The sequence below is a fragment of the Staurois parvus genome, unplaced genomic scaffold (assembly GCF_062004578.1).
Source record: "Staurois parvus isolate SC_StPar_1 unplaced genomic scaffold, SC_StPar_1.0 ptg000031l, whole genome shotgun sequence".
Classification (NCBI taxonomy): Eukaryota; Metazoa; Chordata; class Amphibia; order Anura; family Ranidae; genus Staurois; species Staurois parvus.
The window spans coordinates 16,684,941-16,703,638 of NW_028317827.1; the positions used below are offsets into that span (position 1 = coordinate 16,684,941).

Here is an 18,698-nt window from a genome sequence, read left to right on the forward strand (position 1 = left end):
GGCCCCTATATACCGCCTCCTCATGCTGCTGCCAAGTCCAGAGTCTGTCATGGGTCCCTGTATGGCCTCCCATTGCTGCTGTCTCCATCGCCACACTCTGCTGCCATGTGCCACTTTCAGGTCTCTTCACACTGCTGGTGTGTTAAATTTTTTGACATAGGGTGCAGGCAGATTACGGGCCTCACATAGCTGCTGCCAGGCCCCTAATCTGCCATGGGCCCCTATATACCGCCTCCTCATGCTGCTGCCAAGTCTAGAGTCTGTCATGGGTCCCTGTACGGCCTCCCATTGCTGCTGTCTCCATCGCCACACTCTGCTGCCATGTGCCACTTTCAGGTCTCCTCACACTGCTGGTGTGTAGAATTTTTTGACATAGGGTGCTGGCAGATTATGGGCCTCCTATAGCTGCTGCCAGGCCCCTAATCTGCCATAGGCCCCTATATACCGCCTCCTCATGCTGCTGCCAGGTCCAGAGTCTCTCATGGGTCCCTGTACGGCCTCCCATTGCTGCTGTCTCCATCGCCACACTCTGCCATGTGCCACTTTCAGGTCTCCTCACACACTGCTGGTGTGTAGAATTTTTTGACATAGGGTGCTGGCAGATTATGGGCCTCCTATAGCTGCTGCCAGGCCCCTAATCTGCCATAGGCCCCTATATACCGCTTCCTCATGCTGCTGCCAGGTCCAGAGTCTCTCATGGGTCCCTGTACGGCCTCCCATTGCTGCTGTCTCCATCGCCACACTCTGCCATGTGCCACTTTCAGGTCTCCTCACACACTGCTGGTGTGTTAAATTTTTTGACATAGGGTGCAGGCAGATTACGGGCCTCACATAGCTGCTGCCAGGCCCCTAATCTGCCATGGGCCCCTATATACCGCCTCCTCATGCTGCTGCCAAGTCTAGAGTCTCTCATGGGTCCCTGTACGGCCTCCCATTGCTGCTGTCTCCATCGCCACACTCTGCTGCCATGTGCCACTTTCAGGTCTCTTCACACTGCTGGTGTGTTAAATTTTTTGACATAGGGTGCAGGCAGATTACGGGCCTCACATAGCTGCTGCCAGGCCCCTAATCTGCCATGGGCCCCTATATACCGCCTCCTCATGCTGCTGCCAAGTCCAGAGTCTGTCATGGGTCCCTGTATGGCCTCCCATTGCTGCTGTCTCCATCGCCACACTCTGCTGCCATGTGCCACTTTCAGGTCTCTTCACACTGCTGGTGTGTTAAATTTTTTGACATAGGGTGCAGGCAGATTACGGGCCTCACATAGCTGCTGCCAGGCCCCTAATCTGCCATGGGCCCCTATATACCGCCTCCTCATGCTGCTGCCAAGTCTAGAGTCTCTCATGGGTCCCTGTACGGCCTCCCATTGCTGCTGTCTCCATCGCCACACTCTGCTGCCATGTGCCACTTTCAGGTCTCTTCACACTGCTGGTGTGTTAAATTTTTTGACATAGGGTGCAGGCAGATTACGGGCCTCACATAGCTGCTGCCAGGCCCCTAATCTGCCATGGGCCCCTATATACCGCCTCCTCATGCTGCTGCCAAGTCCAGAGTCTGTCATGGGTCCCTGTATGGCCTCCCATTGCTGCTGTCTCCATCGCCACACTCTGCTGCCATGTGCCACTTTCAGGTCTCTTCACACTGCTGGTGTGTTTAATTTTTTGACATAGGGTGCAGGCAGATTACGGGCCTCACATAGCTGCTGCCAGGCCCCTAATCTGCCATGGGCCCCTATATACCGCCTCCTCATGCTGCTGCCAAGTCTAGAGTCTGTCATGGGTCCCTGTACGGCCTCCCATTGCTGCTGTCTCCATCGCCACACTCTGCTGCCATGTGCCACTTTCAAGTCTCCTCACACTGCTGGTGTGTAGAATTTTTTGACATAGGGTGCTGGCAGATTATGGGCCTCCTATAGCTGCTGCCAGGCCCCTAATCTGCCATAGGCCCCTATATACCGCCTCCTCATGCTGCTGCCAGGTCCAGAGTCTCTCATGGGTCCCTGTACGGCCTCCCATTGCTGCTGTCTCCATCGCCACACTCTGCTGCCATGTGCCACTTTCAGGTCTCCTCACACACTGCTGGTGTGTAGAATTTTTTGACATAGGGTGCTGGCAGATTATGGGCCTCCTATAGCTGCTGCCAGGCCCCTAATCTGCCATAGGCCCCTATATACCGCTTCCTCATGCTGCTGCCAGGTCCAGAGTCTCTCATGGGTCCCTGTACGGCCTCCCATTGCTGCTGTCTCCATCGCCACACTCTGCCATGTGCCACTTTCAGGTCTCCTCACACACTGCTGGTGTGTTAAATTTTTTGACATAGGGTGCAGGCAGATTACGGGCCTCACATAGCTGCTGCCAGGCCCCTAATCTGCCATGGGCCCCTATATACCGCCTCCTCATGCTGCTGCCAAGTCCAGAGTCTGTCATGGGTCCCTGTATGGCCTCCCATTGCTGCTGTCTCCATCGCCACACTCTGCTGCCATGTGCCACTTTCAGGTCTCTTCACACTGCTGGTGTGTTTAATTTTTTGACATAGGGTGCAGGCAGATTACGGGCCTCACATAGCTGCTGCCAGGCCCCTAATCTGCCATGGGCCCCTATATACCGCCTCCTCATGCTGCTGCCAAGTCTAGAGTCTGTCATGGGTCCCTGTACGGCCTCCCATTGCTGCTGTCTCCATCGCCACACTCTGCTGCCATGTGCCACTTTCAAGTCTCCTCACACTGCTGGTGTGTAGAATTTTTTGACATAGGGTGCTGGCAGATTATGGGCCTCCTATAGCTGCTGCCAGGCCCCTAATCTGCCATAGGCCCCTATATACCGCCTCCTCATGCTGCTGCCAGGTCCAGAGTCTCTCATGGGTCCCTGTACGGCCTCCCATTGCTGCTGTCTCCATCGCCACACTCTGCTGCCATGTGCCACTTTCAGGTCTCCTCACACACTGCTGGTGTGTAGAATTTTTTGACATAGGGTGCTGGCAGATTATGGGCCTCCTATAGCTGCTGCCAGGCCCCTAATCTGCCATAGGCCCCTATATACCGCTTCCTCATGCTGCTGCCAGGTCCAGAGTCTCTCATGGGTCCCTGTACGGCCTCCCATTGCTGCTGTCTCCATCGCCACACTCTGCCATGTGCCACTTTCAGGTCTCCTCACACACTGCTGGTGTGTTAAATTTTTTGACATAGGGTGCAGGCAGATTACGGGCCTCACATAGCTGCTGCCAGGCCCCTAATCTGCCATGGGCCCCTATATACCGCCTCCTCATGCTGCTGCCAAGTCTAGAGTCTCTCATGGGTCCCTGTACGGCCTCCCATTGCTGCTGTCTCCATCGCCACACTCTGCTGCCATGTGCCACTTTCAGGTCTCTTCACACTGCTGGTGTGTTAAATTTTTTGACATAGGGTGCAGGCAGATTACGGGCCTCACATAGCTGCTGCCAGGCCCCTAATCTGCCATGGGCCCCTATATACCGCCTCCTCATGCTGCTGCCAAGTCCAGAGTCTGTCATGGGTCCCTGTATGGCCTCCCATTGCTGCTGTCTCCATCGCCACACTCTGCTGCCATGTGCCACTTTCAGGTCTCTTCACACTGCTGGTGTGTTAAATTTTTTGACATAGGGTGCAGGCAGATTACGGGCCTCACATAGCTGCTGCCAGGCCCCTAATCTGCCATGGGCCCCTATATACCGCCTCCTCATGCTGCTGCCAAGTCTAGAGTCTCTCATGGGTCCCTGTACGGCCTCCCATTGCTGCTGTCTCCATCGCCACACTCTGCTGCCATGTGCCACTTTCAGGTCTCTTCACACTGCTGGTGTGTTAAATTTTTTGACATAGGGTGCAGGCAGATTACGGGCCTCACATAGCTGCTGCCAGACATGTAATCTGCCATGGGCCCCCGTACCGACTCCTCATGCTGTGACGTTGCAACAAGGTGGAATTCAACCCTACATATGTTAGACCGCCTTTACGAACAGCTAAAGGCCATCACAGATTTCCTGATGTTAAAAGCGGATAAAGGTACTCCCTGTGTAACTTAGATGTCAGCCATTGGCAGCTCATGTGTGACACCTGCGCTTGCTCAGGCCCTTTGAGGAGGCCACGCTATTCGTGAGTCGGCAGGACTATGGGATGAATGAGGTCAAATCGGCCATGGGCCCCCGTACCGCCTGTTCACGCTGATGCTGGTCCCACAGTGTGACCTGGGTCCCTGTACGGCCTTCCATTGCTTCCACTCTGCCATGTGCCACTTTGAAATCTCCTCACACTCCTGCGGTTGTCCATTTTGTCATAGGTTGCTGGCAGATTACAGGCCTTCCATAGGTGCCACCAAGCCCCATATCGGCCATGGGCCCCCGTACCGCCTGGTCACGCTGCTGCTGGGCCCATAGTGTGACCTGGGTCCCTGTACCGCCTCCCATTGCTCCCACTCTGCCATGTGCCACTTTCAGGTCTCCTCACGCTCCTGCTGGTTTCCATTTTGTCATAGGTTGCTGTATGGCCTCCCATTGCTGCTGCCTCCACCGCCACACTGTGGCTCCAAACACTGGTTTTGGCCCCGTGACTGGCCAAAGGAGTGAAGTGTGCAGTGATTCTAAGATCGACGGCACTCATCTGCATGTCATACTGACAGACAGTATTATTTCTCTTCCCCAGCAGACTCCAAGGGCATTTAAATTAAAGGTACAGTGTTCTGCACTAATATTAAGTCTCTCTGAAGCCTAGAAACACCCTTTTTTAAGTTAAATTCACAGCGAATTTATTCGACTCGAATCGAATATTGTCCACGAATTCGCCGAATCAGTCGAATCGAATTTTTCATTTCTTCGCTCATCTCTACTGACATCCTTGACATCCTTAGTGGTTGTGGCCTTGTAGTTTTCAATGAACTACCACTCACTGTGGAGCACCGTGGTAGTTCATTGAAGCTTCCTGTCAGAATATCTCCTTCCTCGTACATCCCGTACGGAAAGCAGATATTCTGACAGGTCTGCAGGAGATCTGCATGGCATCAGCGATCTACTGAAAATGCTTTCCAGGCTCCTGTAGACAAAAATAATAAATGCACATTTTTTACCTGTAAAAAAAGTGCATTTATTATTTTTGTCTAAAAGGTGAATTTATCCTTTAATTTAGAAATATGATCAGCTTAAATGTGGGCTGATCAATTTAACCCAGTGGGATGAGCGAAAAAAACAAAACAAAAAAAAAAACAGAGATCGTCATACTAACACACTTCTGTAGAATAGACAGCTGTACACGCAGGTCGAAAGTGGTTGCACTGCATTGCGAAGTGGAGTTCCAACACAAGAACAAGGAATTCTGCCTTAGGTTGTAGAGTTCACTTTACACCAACACTCCACTTTGGTGTGTACTGAAAAAGAGTGGACATGTAGCAATTTCTGCAGTTCAGTGCATTCCATTGCATTATAACACTCTGCAGTTCATATTAATTGAATACAGTCTAAGAACTACAATACAGTGCATGTTAAAAGCATTTGTGCTGTAGTGTGAACATGCTCCAAATGAGTGAAAAAATACATGTCACTCCACATTGGGAGAATTATAGTAACATACTGTACATACCAATAGATGAATAATAGTATTAAAACATAAACAAAAACATTTCTCATCTGACCACAAACCAGTTCATCTAGCTCTATGCTATGGGGTCTGTGGTATAAATCTGGTTCTGGTTTATATAGATACATGATATAAAAATAACTTTTAGCATTATTTGCTAGTTTTAATTATTTTTAAAATATTTTTCCATTGCTTGTTCTACTTTTTGGAATATTGCCTACCTGCTAAAGTCAGGACTAGGTGGGGGTGGGAAACAACCCTCAAATGACTTAATTATGCAGGAGTGACTTTATGATTTATCCTTCTAGTTGTGAAATGATATTTATAGCCCTAGGTCATTGTTGTAAAAATGTGCTCTGCTCCCCATGCTCAGTGATATTGTTTGGGTTGTCTCTTGGGAGCATTATACTATTAGATTTTCTATAACAGTAGAGATGGTGTTATGCATAATATCCCTTATTATATGCATCCTTTCTATTCATTTAGAAAGATAGGCACTTGACTTTATTTTTTTATATGGGTGAAGGGGCTATTTTTTTAATTCAGTTGCCATTATCTCTTTGTATTACATTCTTAACATGGATCTAAATTCATAAAAACATATTTTCTGTCTTCTATTGAATATTTAGAGAGGTTATTTTTGACTAAAAAGTACCCTGAAATGTTACTTTATGTACTGAATTCCTTTTGAAAAATAGTGCACTTCATAACATGTGTCTAGGCATTCCAGTTCTGTTAAATAATTGTTGTATATCTGTAGTGTGAGATCACCCAAGGCAGTGCTGATTTGGAGTGAGATTTAGTGTTACTGCTTTTCTGTTCACTATTTCTGAGAGGGCTTGCTGGAGAGGAAGCTGCACTTGAGAACTTTCATGCAAAGATTTCCCTTCCTGCATAATGTTTTCCTTACTTCATCTCCTGCTGCTTCTTAGATATTTCCCCACCAGTTATCAGATCACTAGTTATCAGGGGACAGCTCTGACACAAGGAAGCAAAGCCCTGTTTCTCTACCAAGATGGCTGCCTCCACATAGAGACACCGTGCAAAACAAAGAGGCATGATAAGTCAGTAATGGGGAAAAGATCGGATTTATAAAGCCTACAGGAAATACTGGTGACTAGTCATTTGTCCTCCTTTGTTTTTGGGGCACAACGTCCAAAGTACAGGTCTCCTTCAAAAGGCTGCTGAAAGTATTTATATTTCCTACAGCATCCAAATGGATTACTAGTGTGGCTTTTCTCTTAAGGAATAACGTGTAAGTGTCTAGTGGCTGGTATGGGCAGCACATTTTTAAGACACTTTTGTGCATGTTTGCTAGGTGAAATCCATCTGTATTCCCAAGGCTGTTGGTGTCAGACCTCTTGATTTCTTTTCCTTTTGCTCAAGAATACTATTTAATTCTGTCACTTGGCTCTTATACATAGCTGTCATATCAGACCAATCCTTTCAACTGACTTTTGCTGAGTGGGTAACTCCATTTAGAAAAAAATATTGAAGTAACTATATAATTGCTACAATAAACTTGTTTTGTAATTTAGTGTAATATAAATAGTGTTTTAGCTTATCCTCAAGCCAGCTATGATTTTCCAAAATTGGTTAAAATGTTGAGCATGGCCTCCTTCTATTGGGGCATTAGGAATGCTATTTGTGGACTTACATCCCCTAGAAATTTGGAAGCCCTATTTGAGTTTCAATGCAAATGGCAGACAGTAGGAATTTGCAATTACATTTGTTACTATTCTTGCAATATACATAACTGAACTTAGAGGATTATTTTTTCTAACCTAAGTTACAATTTAAAGCAGCCTTTCTCAACCGTTTTACCCCAGAGGAACCCCTAAATTAATTTTCGAGTCTCGAGGAACTCTTACTAAATCAATCTATTGGAGATTCATGGGAAAAACGCCCCTTATATTGGTGGTCAGTAGGAAGAATGCAACCTTTACAGTGGTAGTCAGAATGCCACCATTATAGACAGCTAAAAAGATACATTGGTGTCATGCTGTTGGCTTTGTCAAGTGGTGTTAGCCCAGGAACTATGCACCATCAGATGAGAGGACAAATAACCATAGCCCAAGGAACTCCTAGCAACCTCTGGATCAACCCTATGGTTCCATGGACCCCTGGTTAAAAATGGCTGCTCTAAAGTATATACTTAGACTAGACTTTTTTTTTTCAATCTTTGAAAATTGCAGAGAAGGATTAAAAAGCCGGTCAAGTTTTTTAGGACCTTCTAACTGTCAGTGTGCTGACAACCAATGACATCGTCAGTTGATAAGGAGGATGTAGGCTACCTGCGCAACATCCTTGTTTGACCCTCCCCTGCCCCTCTCTGTCAGTGCTGGGGTCACATTAGCTCAGTGATGGAGAAAAACTGAGGAAAAAGAGAAACCCTAGATTACTAGTCAGTACCAGTTTGCAAAAGTGTGCTTTAGAAGAATAAATCACCTCTAATGTTGGGTGTCCTACGAGTGTGGATGTTGATGCATTATATAAAACTATTAGAATAGTATTTTTTACATTTATAATGGGATTCCTCAAGACTGTCCATAATTTTAAAGGGTGCCTCAGGACTATCCAGTATTTTAGAGGGTGCCTTGAAATTGTCCATAATTTTAAAGGGTGCCTTGACTGAAAAAAGGCTGAGAAACACTGGCCTAGAGATATCCTCACTTTCTGTAGCATCTCTGAGACAGGAAGTGAAAGACGATCTCCTAAAGGGACACAAACAGCCAAAAACTATAAAGTCACAGGGGTTTAACTACTCTATCTAAAACTCAAAAAAAGTTGTATATTAGTACAGCTCTGTAATCATTTATAAAATATGAACTGTATTTTTTAAACTGCAAGCAGTGTAAATATTGGTGGAGAGAATATAGCACAGAAAGAAAAGCTCATCACTACATTGCTTCTCTTTTCACTATCCAGTAACAGCCAGGGGTGGGTCCATCACAAACTGGGTTTAGAGGAAGTGGACTGGTGGTAAAGAAGAAATGAGATCCAGATCAAAAGTGAAAATTACAACAAAAGCTGCTTTTTTCATTTTGTTTGGCTGGGGTTCTTCTTTAAATTGCAGTATCCCCAATGCTAGTTGTAAACACAGGCTTAATAGAACCATGTTTCCCAATATTTTTTAAATATATTCCCTTTTATAGAAGCCAGCATTTACCAAGTACCTTGTGGTATGACTCATTTAATCTCAAACCGCCCTGGTTTATGTATAGTTATTACCAATACTCCCTCTGTGCTTAAATGCTGTCTGAATAATCCCTTACACTTTAACATAGATAAAAATACTTACTCAAACATGCTTTATGTATTATTTATTTTATACTAAAGCTCTACACTGCTGTACTGCATTTAGTTTTAGAAACAGCAGTACACTCTGACAGTATCAGAAGTACCCCCTGGGATACACATATTGTTGGTTGAAAAGTTAGTTTCTAAGGGGTGTGCAAGTGATAACACTGTTGCAGCGATTAGATTAAAGATATTTTTGTTAAAATAAAAGAAAATCTTCAGAATACATAAAGGGGGAGGTGCAGCGCTAACTTAATGTGCTTAGAGTATATACACACATTCATATAAACAGTATTAAGGTGCTAATACAGTGCAATAAAGATGGCTATGGATAATAAGTATAGTCCATAACGTGATCAAGATCCCAAGAGAGTCTTCAAAGAACCCCAATGGCTGGATTCGTGGGTGAGGTGATAAATGTATAAAGATTGCGCACTCACCAGATACGCAATCCAAATGCGCATTCAAAGCAGATATTCCCAGGAGATCCTAGGGTCCTCATATGGGTCTGGTCAGATCTGGTCAGGAGCCCCTCGCCACTTGATAGTATTGCCACACATGAATGAAAAAAGGCCGCTCTCAGAGCAATAAAATTGCACATTGTACTACCACATAGGTACAGATTCGTTCACTCTCCCGATCATCAACCATGTAGAAACGGTCAGACACCTTCAAAGCTTTTAAAAAGCTTTGTATTATAAGGTGTAGGTGTGATCACGTTATGGACTATACTTATTATCCATAGCCATCTTTATTGCACTGTATTAGCACCTTAATACTGTTTATATGAATGTGTGTATATACTCTAAGCACATTAAGTTAGCGCTGCACCTCCCCCTTTATGTATTCTGATTATTTTGGAGGTTTATACGGTACCTTTTTTGGTGTTCAGCTGCTATTGTCTCATTTTATTCAATTTTATTCATTCATTTTTATTATCTAATTTTAAGCGCTCACTTACCCTGAGATTTACTGAAAAGAAAATCTTGCACATCCCATTATACTGGGCATTTCATCCCAAACTTATCAAAATATATAGAGCTTTCTTTCTCAGTCACTGTAGGTGTGTGTGTCTACACACACACACACACATATATATATATATACACACACTGTATGTATGAATATATAGGAAAAATGCTGTAAATTAAGAATTCTTTCAGAAATATGAGTGCTGATAGTTTTTTTTTATCAATTAACAAAATTGAAAGTAAACAAACAGAAGAGAAATCCAAATCAAATCAATATTCGGTGTGACCACCCTTTGCCTTCAAAACAGCATCAATTCCTCTAGGTACACTTGCATACAGTTTTTGAAGGAACTCGACAGGTAGGTTGTTCCAACATCTTGGTGAACTAACCACAGATCTTCTGTGGATGTAGGCTGCCTCAAACCCTTCTGTCTCTTCATTTAATTCCACATAGACTCATTAATGTTGAGATCAGGGCTCTTTGGGAGCCAAACCATCAGTTCTTCTTTACGCTGAAGATAGTTCTTAATGACATTGGCTGTATGTTTGGAGTCGTCTTGCTGCAGAATGAGTCACTTAGCCTTGTTTCCACATCGGAGGTATGGCTTTTTGGTTGCAATTCTTCCATAAAGTTGACTTCTGGTCTGACTTCTCCAGACAGTAGATGGGTGTACCTTGGTCCTACTGGCTTCCACCAGTTCTGTACTGATGACACTGCTGGACATTTTCTGATGTCAAAGGGAAGTAAGCATGATGTGTCTTTCATCTGCTGCATTAGGTTTCCTTGGCCAACCACTGTGTCTACTTTCCTCAACATTGCCTATTTCTTTGTGCTTCTTTAAAAAAGCTTGAACAGCACATTTTGAAAATCCAGTCTGCTTTGAAATCTTTGCCTGGGACAGACCTTGCTGATGCAGTATTACTACCTTGTGTCTTGTTGCTGTGCTCCGTCTTGCCAATGGTGTATGACCTGTGACATGAAACTGTCTTCCACCTAACCCTAGTAGCAGAGTTTGGCTGTTACTCACCAAGGTTTAAGCATCCTACTCAGCTGTTTCTGTTTCTGTTGATTGTTTTTCAACCTACATGAAATTAATGATCATGAGAACCTTTCTTGTTATAATTGGTTAATCATGCAACTGACTCTATTCCTACAAAAATTAATGTACAAAGTGTGCAAGTGTAAGAGTTGATGCTAGTTTGAAGCCAAAGGGTAGTCACAGCAAATATTGACTTGATTTAGATTTTTCTTCAATTCACTTACTTTGTAAATTGATAAAAATAAATATATAATATATAAAGAATAATATTCTTTTTTTGCAGCATTTCTTCATACCTGCCTAAAACTTTTGCACACAAGAAAACACAAGAATTACACAGGAAAAAACAAGGAAAAAAAGGGACAATTACGTGAAAGCTTGTTTAAAGAACTAATGTTTTAGAATTGATTTGAATGAGTTCAGAGACTTTCTGATATTCTTTGGAAGTTAATTTTTGAGCATAGCAGGAGAAGGCTCCCATTGAGTGTAGGCGTATAGGAGAGAAACACAGAAGACCAGAATTTGAGGAGTGGAGGTCACGAGGGGGAATGTAAGTTGATAGAGACTCAGACAGATAATAGGGTGCCAAGTCATGAAGAGCCTTATAGGTGAGCAAGAGGATCTAAAAGTCAGTATGAAACCTGACTTGTAGCCAGTGCAATGACTCCAGAATAGCAGTTATATGGTTAATCAGGATTCTAACTGCAGGATTTTGTACATATTAAAGTTGATTGATAGAGGATTTAGATACACCAGCGAGTAGATCATTGCAGTAGTCAAGTCAAAAGAATAAAAATGTATGGGTCAACTTTTCAGCTACAGTATATGCATTGAATGCAGCTGAGCAATATTTCTCAGGTGGAAAAAATATGTTCTGAAAGAGGCTACTGCCATCAGCGAATGACGTTTCCATGAAGGGGTGTACTTGATCAGCAACAGTGTTTAGTTAAGGTGATATATGTAAAGTAACAGTTCCATGAATGGCAGGACTAAAGGTTTTCCAGCAGAACATTGTCCAAAGCATCACACTGCCTTTGACGGCTTATGAAAAATACGAAAGAAAGCCTCCTGCGCTGAAAAATGGATCACCCTACCTTAAGCAGCTACCACCTGGTCTTTAACCACAAAGTATATAATCATATAATTTGATGGCTTGCCTTCTTCCCGTACTGCATCTTGGTGACATCTCTTCCTCATGTAAGCGACACACATTTACCCAACCATCCACAATATGTAAAAGAAAACATGATTCACCTAGCGCTACCCTCTTGAGTGCCGCTGTGTTTATGGGTTCCCCTAAGCGTCGCACAGCCAGGCAACACACATTTTCGCACTTGCATCCACAGTCAATGAACAGTACATGAGTTTGTTTTTTGTTATGTTATTAGGGGAAATAACTTGGATGGGGTAATAGGGATTATGGAATGCCCAACTTGACTAAATCAATGCACGGGGACAACTTTGTTCCTATTTACAGAAACAGGTCCTGGACTGTTCTTCTCCTTGAATGTGGTTTGTCTTTACGGATCAGTAGCAAAAGCTCGTTGCGGGCTAGGGACTCTCAGCCCCCCTGAAAGTTAGCACAGATTGTTGCAAACTACAGCTCCCAGCTCCACAGCCTGCAGACACTACCAGCCCTCTTGGCTGCTCTGAAGATCTCCCAGAACAAGGATAAAGGATTAAGCACAATGCTGTCCTTTGAAAGCTCGCTACTAGCAGTAAGACATCACTAACCTGATCAATCACTGTTTTTGGTAGAAATTATATTTCTACATGGCAAATACTTTACTAGCAGGTGTAGTAGAGTAAAAGAAATCCAACAGACCCAACAGTCATGACATGCATGCTGCTGATTCTGTGTAATTGAATCACTAATTGAAAGGGGCATGTGCAAAATAATAGCAGTGTGGAGTTCTATTACTGAGGTCATTCATTCTTTGAAAAACAGGTGGCAATTATTGCCCTTATTTAACCTCCTTGGCGGTATTCCCGAGTGTAGCTCGGGGTAACATTTCAGTACCAAAAGCGGTAACCCCGAGCTACACTTGGGAATACCATGCGGCACTGCTCCGGCATGTGTTCTTCACTTACCTTACCCTGCGCTCCCACGATGTGTCCCCTGCAGTGTCCCCGGCCATCTCCTCCGGCCGATGCCGGCATCCGGCTTCTGTGTCCTGTGACGTCGGGACGTACGGGACGCCGGAGGCGGCGGCGGGAAATTTAAAAATTTTAAAAAATGTCATTTTTTTTTTTTACATTTTACATAGTAAAATATTGCTGTCTCAACCAATTTCACATACATATTGTCCCTAGTGCTTTGTCCTGCGCCCTGCCTGCATTTTGTCTGTTCTTTCTGCCTGGAAACTGAGAAACGTCCATGGCGTCCAAAAAGTGTCCCTTTAGGTCAAAAGCGGTTTAGATCAGCTAGAGAACAGCGATAGTAAATCAGAACCACTTGCAGAATTGAGTGATAATGATTCGTGGGGGAAATTCGTCATCAGACACTGAAAACGATTTTGCGACTGAGCTCAGCAATGTGCGAACTTGGCGCTATATTTCACATTTCAGTGTTTTTGGTTTGATTATATTATTGAATTAAATTTTTTATTATTTTTATATTATTTTATGATTATTTATTAAATTATAATTTATGATTTTGTGTTTCAAATTTTATCATACCCGGGATGTTTACTAGGCTCTTGTTCGGACAGATTTCAGTGAGTTTTTCCTAAAAATTACAGCCTACAATACAAAAAATACATATTTCCATGCAAAAAAATGGTACCGCTTTCAGCACCAAAAATCTGAAATAATCATACCGCCAGGGAGGTTAAGGAAGGAAGGCAGCAAATGTTGTACATGCTGGTTACAGTGCATTTCTCTCTGAAATTCTGAGGAAAATGGGTCGTTCCAGACATTGTTCAGAAGAACAGCGTACCTTGAATAAAAAGTTGATTGGAGAGAGGAAAACATATAAAGAAGTGCAGAAAATGATAGGCTGCTCAGCTAAAATGATCGCAAATGCTTTAAAATGGCAACCAAAACCTGAAAGACGTGGAAGAAAGTGAAAAACTACCATTGGAATGGATAGAAGAATAGCCAAAATGGCAAGGACTCAGCCAACAATCAGCTCCAGGAAGATCAAAGAAGGTGTAAAGTTACCTGTGAGTACTGTTACAATTAGAAGACGCCTATGTGAAGCCAAGCTATCTGTAAAAAGCCCCCGCAAAGTCCCACTGTTGAAAAAAAGACGTGCTGAAGAGGTTACAATTTGCCAAAGAGCACATTGACTGGCCTAAAGAGAAATGGCGCAACATTTTGTGGACTGATGAAAGTAAGATTGTTCTTTTTGGGTCTAGTGGCCGGAGACAGTTTGTCAGACGACCTGCAAACAGTGAATTCAAGCCACAGTACACTGTGAAGACAGTGAAGCATGGTTGCGCAAGCATCATGATATGGGGATGTTTCTCATACTACGGTGTTGGGCCTATTTATCGCATACCAGGGATCATGGATCAGTTTGAATACATCAGAATACTTGAAGAGGTCATGCTGCCTTATGCTGAAGAGGAAATGCCCTTGAAATGGGTGTTCCAACAAGACAACGACCCCAGACACACCAGTAAACGTGCAACATCTTGGTTCCAGACCAACAAGATTGATGTTATGGAGTGGCCAGCCCAATCCCCGGATCTTAATCCAATAGAAAACTTGTGGGGTGACATCAAAAATGCAGTTTCTGAGACAAAACCAAGAAATAGAGAAGAACCGTGGAATGTAGTCCAATCATCCTGGGCTGGAATACCTGTTCACAGGTGCCAGAAGGTGGTTGACTCCATGCAACACAGATGTACAGCAGTTCTCAGAAACAGTGCTTATACAACTAAATATTAATTAAGTGATTCAAAGGAAAGCAAAATCTTCAAACATTTTTCAGTTTATATAGTGAATGTTTTTTTAGAGCAACAACTCAAATTTGATATATTTTTTTTCATGTTTTGATTTGGAATAGAATGTGTAGTGTTCCCAATACATTTTTGTGTATGGAAATAAAAGCTATTAGAAGGATTTTTATTCACTTTTTTCAACACACTGCTATTATTTTGAACACAACTGTACTTTGCAAAAGTTGTTCAACATTTTTATCATTGAGAAATCCCTGTTAAAAATTATTTTATAAATGTTGTGCTACCCTTGTGAGTGCAGCTGTGTTTCTAGGTAACCCTAAGCTCTGTAAAGCCAGGCGATGCGCATTTTCCACACTTTCATTCACAGTCATTGAACAGTTCATGAGCTTGGTTTTTGTTATTTTATTAGGGGAATATAACTTGGTTAGGGTAATAGGGATTATGGGTTGCCCAACTTGACTGAAACAATGCACGGGGACAACTTCCTTCCTATTTACAGAAACATATCCTGGATTGTTCTTTTCCTTGAAAGCCATCAGTCTTTGTGGATCAATATATAGATAAATATCGTGCTGCACTCCTCTATTATTATCATCAAAGACACATTGATTACGTGTAAAAAATAAACTAAAATAAAATCTAATATAAATAAAGTGTGAAAAAAACAAAATGTGAAAAAAACAAATGTCCACTGTGCTTTATACTACGGAAATAAATGTACCATTGTATATCCAGAGACTGATACATAAGAGTCCTCTTTCTTTTTGAGAAATCTGTGCTAATTAGATGAATACACTCCAGGTTCCAAAAACTTTTGCAGCATAAATACAGCTCTAGCATGCGCTCACCTCCATCTCCAGCCTCAACAGGCTAAATCACGCAGTTTATCCTATAAAAGGATGAAGTATGCTTGGCTTCTTATCACCTTCAAACAATCTCTCCAAACCGCAGTTTTCCTGGTTAACCTGATGTCACTCCTCTCCTCATTATCTTGTATGGATCTATGGGTGTGTGGATGGATGAATTAATCTTCCCTCCTTCTCCCCTCCAGGGGAACAATCCTCCAGAATTACTCCAGCAAACTCCACATATATAATTGCAAAGAAAAACAGAAGATAGTGCTTTATGCTTATAAAACTCCTTTTATTGCCAAACTCTGTCTGTCACACTCAAATTTTCATTAAAATAAACAAGCCTTTAAGAAGAAAAGGTAGCAGTGTGTTAACACACACTGTGTCTGTACTCGCAAGAAAAGCCAACTGCACGCGGTGACGTCAGAGCCCCTCCCCTACGCGTTACGCCACCGGTCACGTGGCTTCATCAGGGGGAAGTTGGTTTTGGAGTCTTTGTGGATCAGTAACAACAGCCCCTTACGGGAAAGGAACTCACAGCCCCTCTGAAACCAACTTAGCTTCTTGCAAACTACATGGAGAAGTATCTCCTCTCCCCTGTAGAACTGCTCCCAGCTCCACATCCTGCAGACACTACCAGTCCTCTTGGCTGCACTGAAGCTCTCCCAGGACAAGGGTAAAGGATTAAGCACAGTGCTGTCATTTGAAAGCTTGCTATATGTGGCAGTCTCTCCCCTCATGAATCCCTGGGTGGAATGATGTACTCACTCTGTCTTCTTTGCTCCCACTGCTCTCAGGCATTGATCCTGTTCATGCCATACTGTTGAATAGATCCTCCTGAACCAGCTTGAGCCCACCCTGGAGGCCAGTCCCCCCCCGTCCTCAGACTTAGGGCACCCCTCCCAGTCTCCTAAGCACTCCATCTTCCACCCGACTCCTCAGCCAGACTGATTATCCCATATGTATAGGCTGGTCCCCCTTTCTACCAGTTTTTAAACCTGAGATTGGTTAGATTCCCACAAACATACAGATTAGGTCTTCACCTCTTCTGCCTACTGGCTTCTGGAAGGTTACCATGGTCTTCCAGAACTAGGTGGAAGCGATAGAGTCCAAACCAGGGGCGGACTGACAACTCATGGGGCCCCCGGCCAATAGGGGATCATGGAGCCCCTGTGTCCTTGCCCAAACTCAAAAAAGCCTATAAAAGGTACCAGGGGCATCTCATGGGGCCCCCTAGTGACCCCGGGCCCTCGGGCAGTGCCCGAGTTTCCAAATGGTCAGTCCGCCCCTGGTCCCAACCTGTTAAGTCACCCAGCTTGACCTACAGTAACCCAAACTTAATCACAGACTCGCACAGTTACCATGAGTCATACACAATAGATTTGCCTATACTATTCTAGTAGCACACTAAAAGGTGCTACAAATTGTGTTACATATGTCACACCCCACTAGTGGTTAATGAGAGGTGGTTCCCTTACACTGGTCAGTGGAAAAATTGTTCCATACAATGGTGGTCAGTGGAAAGAATGTCCTTACATTGGCGATCAGAGAGGAAGAATGCTCCTTACTATGGTGGTCAGTGGAATGAATGCTTCTTACTTTGCTGGTCAAAGGAAAGAAAGCCCTTCTTTAGAGGCAACTAATATTATCATTGGTGCCAGAGGTTAGTTAACTAACAAAAGAGAGGAGGAGCTCCACTGGTCCTTTGCAGTTGGCTCTGTCAAGTGGCATCGAAGCAAGAACTATATAGATACCATCAGGTGGGAGTTTCCACTATGCTCAAGGAACTCCTAGCAATCTATGGAGGAACCCTAGGGTTCCATTGAAGACTAGATAGATTGTATCAGTGGAAAAGTGTATCAGTGGAAAAGTACCCCCTTACATAGGTAGTCATTGTAGTGCGAGACAAATCTGCCACTGCCAATAGAAACCCTAGTGTCTGTAGGAACTCCGCAGAACCCTGTTTGAGAAAGCCTGGTTTAGGTCTTAGGTGACAGTGGATCTTTCTATATGAGTAATTTAGCCCTTCGCAACCAAAAATACATTTATTCTGTGAATCCTTCTTGCGTTGGCCTGCAACTTACACTCTGTTCTCCTTAGACCATCCAAAGAGGAAGATTCCTTTACAGATGCTCCATCTAGGCAGACATCTACTTGCACAGTTTCCTTTAGACAGATCCTCCAGCAGGACAACTGTAATCTGGAGAGAATTAACATTGGCTCCTTCTGGGGAAGAGCCTAAAGGAGAAAAAAAAAGGAAAGGGCATGATGATTGAACATAGCCACTCTCTAAAAAGAGGTCAGATCACAGCAGAAAAAAGGAATTTGGAGATTTGGAGGAGGCTCGAGCAGTATAAGGTACTTTTCTGAGTTAAGAATAGAAACTTGAACACGTTTTTTTAAACCAGAGTTTAGTGTTGCTTTAAGACAGGGTCCCTACAGAACATTTTTAACAAGGGCAGAAAATACCTGTTGATCTTGCCAGATTAGAGTGCCCTTGTCACTTGCTGTGAGATGATGTGGAAGCAGGCACAATCTTATCTTTGTTGTGTAATATACCGCATTACCCCATATGTGATGAAGACTTGTCCAGCCTGGATGGCTACTATGGCTGTCTCCAAAGATACAGTGGGGGAGTGAGCTTTGTCACCCTAGGACAGGAAATGTGTTATTTGCAGATTTATCAAGTGAAAATAAAAGAAAGAAAACAAATGCAGCCACCACATTTAGTGACAGGTAAGCTGCAATGTATTACAGTTTTGTTTTTAGGTTTAGATACATTTTAACAACCACTACATACTGTAAATGCATGCAGGCACAGTGTCTGCTGTTGGAAATATGTCAGCTTGGATTTATAGGATCTGTGAGTAACATTTCTGGCATAAAGTTCCCTTTCTCCACAGAGATGTAAAGTGCCAGACTCTTCCCTGTACCTTGTTTGTTATTGTTGTTGCTGAAGTTGAAAAATGACCTCACTCAGTATAGTTGGCTGCCAGTTTCTGAAGTGCCAAAAATACATGTTTACATCTGTCAGTAAGTACTATTCTTCC

The 18,698-nt window shown here is 43.6% G+C and overlaps 1 protein-coding gene across 1 annotated transcript in view; it reads left to right on the forward strand.

Moving 5' to 3' along the window:
* CERS6 (ceramide synthase 6) overlaps window positions 1-18,698 on the forward strand; it is a 316,537-nt gene that overhangs the window by 67,878 nt on the left and 229,961 nt on the right. The gene's annotated exons all lie outside the window — the stretch shown is intronic.